Here is a 2,956-nt window from a genome sequence, read left to right on the forward strand (position 1 = left end):
TTTGTTCATTATGTTCATCACTTTTAGTGTGAACTTTTTACTTTAATTATTGCATATGGCAATTTACATTTATTTAGCAAATATGAAATATACTTCAACAGATTTGTATGTACCAATGGTCTTTCTCATATGACTTAAAACCATTATATACATACAAAGGAAGCATTGTCAGTGTATTAACCACATATGCACTATTATTATAAATGTCAATAGCCATATCTGCTTAGTGTTCCAATGTACAACAAACATTAGCCAATTTAGCATATTGAGAATAATGTATCTCACATAAATGCATATCTATTTTATCAGGTAAAATTATTGAAAAACCTGTATATGCTTTACCATCCTTATGATAAAAAGAACCATCACAGTAAACATCTGTACTTTGCACCAAAATATATAAACTTGAATTGAGAGGAAAAAGAGAACACAAAAAAGTGACTATTTATGTGGTTAACCTTCATATAGCAAACATGCTGGCAATAAAGTTGTTTCCTTTATTATAATGTCTATATTTCTTTTCATTAGCATCAGCACGCACTTTTAAAATCTTGCAGATGAAATTATACTGTTTCCTAGTTTCACAATTAAGTTCAAAGGAAAATGTGAACTTTGCAATAACACTTTTTGAAATCATGTTATGTAAAATGTTCTTATATCCAGAATACTGACAACAACTGTTCCTCACACAGGAATACTTTTCTTCAGATATTTTCAAAGGTTGTGATGCATAGGTCACTGGTCTCAGTTTTCCAAACTTCTCTTGACACAGCACTGCAGATAAAGTCTTTTTTTTTTTTTTTTTAAAGTAGCAACTCCAAGTGAAACATTTTTCTGGGGTCTGTGGAAGTAACACCATCGTATTGATTACATCCTTTTTTAAGTTCTCAAACGTTTTCTTTCTTTAGCAAGTCATACAAGGGTCCAGCCAAATCTTTAAACTTTGGAATAAAGTCTCTTTGGTATTGGAACAATCCCAAAATGATCTTAAAACAGTCTTTGACACAGGTATGTTTAGACTTTTTATGACATCCACTTTTGTTGATCTGGAGTCTTTTTTTCAGATGATATTGTCACTCCTGTAAAGTTCACTGTTGTCTGTAAAAATTGGCATTTCTTTATATTCACTTTTAGTCCAGCATTTGCCAATAATTTCAACAATTCTGTAAACAATTTAAAATGTTCTTTTTCTGTTTCTGTAGTACATACCAAATCATCAACATATTGCATAAGTGCTGATTGTCTTGACAATCTTGATAGAATAGCAGCCATCCTTTGATGGAAAATTATTGATGAATTGTACAGGACCATAGGAAGACATAAACATAACTTGATCTTTTTTTTTCCACTTGTATACAAACTTGTACTGTGACTTTGGGTGCAGAGGTACAAACCAATAACTGTTTGCTATATCAAGGCTTAAATAAAACTTTGCATTTGGAGGGATAAAGGAAAAAAAACAGTAGTCACCTCTCTGACATTTTGATGCCTAGGCAGATGTCACTGGATGTAATTTACCTTAATCAATTGTTAAACGCCAATTTCCATCAGGTTTCTGTACAAACTAAATAGTAAAATTAATAACAGATTTACATTTTCTCAATACACCTTGTTCAAGTAAATAATATATTATTTGCTGTACATATGGCTCACTTTCCTTAGTAATATAATAATAATAATAATAATAATAATAATAATATGGATATTGTTTTTATAGCTAAATGTACATTTCCTGTGATAAACTCCTCCTCTTGCAATTTCCCAAATCATATTTATGTTCAGCAAATGCATGTGCAAACTGCTGCAAATATTTGTAACCTTAGCATTTGTATGTACAAGTAAACTTAACTTGTCAGGTTTCTTTATACTATAAACATAATGTGAAACAGAGATAACCAAATGTTTACCATCTGTATTAAACTATATTTTACCATTAGCATAATAAAGTAAAACATTATATTTTGTGAGAAATTTATAACCCAAAATTGACATTTCATCAGACAAATTCACTAAATATTCTTCTAATTCAAAATACCATTATCAATTAAATTCATATCATTTTTAGCTTTATAACATCTTTATATGAACCTTGAAAAACTTGCAACACAATTTGTTTTTCCCCCTACGAACAATGGATTAGATTGAGGTTTTGTGAGGTATAAATAATGAATATAGGTACACCAGTATTTTTTAAAAATACATTCCATCATGAGCCCCCATTCATGACTCCTTTAAAAACTGGGCAACTATATACATTACGTCTGAACCTCACTCCAGACATGATTTGGAGGCAATTATCCCTTTTTACCCATTTTCAGAACTGGTAATTTTATTTGTAATTTGAATCAATTTAACTCTTTCCAGTTCCTTTTTTAGATTTTCCAATTTGTATCTAGTTTCAAATTGTTCAGCAGATGTTGCTACAACAGTATTATGTCTTTGTACAAATTTGGCATTAATATGTATCCATTTTTTACAAAGATAATACTTCAATTTTACCAATATTTTCTTGTTAGAAATGATTTTAGTACATTCTCTGTTATCTGGGAATGGCTTTCCAACTGCAGACATTCTATGTTTTATTCCCTTGTTAGTTTCATTACACAACTCTGCTCTTTTTAGACATTCAATTATTTTGTTAAAAGTGTTACTTGAAAACACAGTCAAACCAACCAATTTTCTAATTTCTGGATTAATGCGGTTTAGTAACCCACGTTTATACATTTCATTGTTATGATCTGCCTCAGTATTTTCAGGCAAAGTTAGTTTATAAATTTCAAACAGTCTATCAGCAAATCCTTGCACTGATTCATTCTTTCTCTGCTTGCAATTTCCATATGATGAATGAGCATCCATTTCATCAATTCCTAATGTTTTTAGTAACTCATGCACTAACTGTTGTTTAACTCTTGGTCTAAGAAAAACATCTGAAGGCATGCTTGCTTTTAATGCATCA

Source organism: Bombina bombina, chromosome 7 (genome assembly GCF_027579735.1).
Source record: "Bombina bombina isolate aBomBom1 chromosome 7, aBomBom1.pri, whole genome shotgun sequence".
NCBI lineage: Eukaryota > Metazoa > Chordata > Amphibia > Anura > Bombinatoridae > Bombina > Bombina bombina.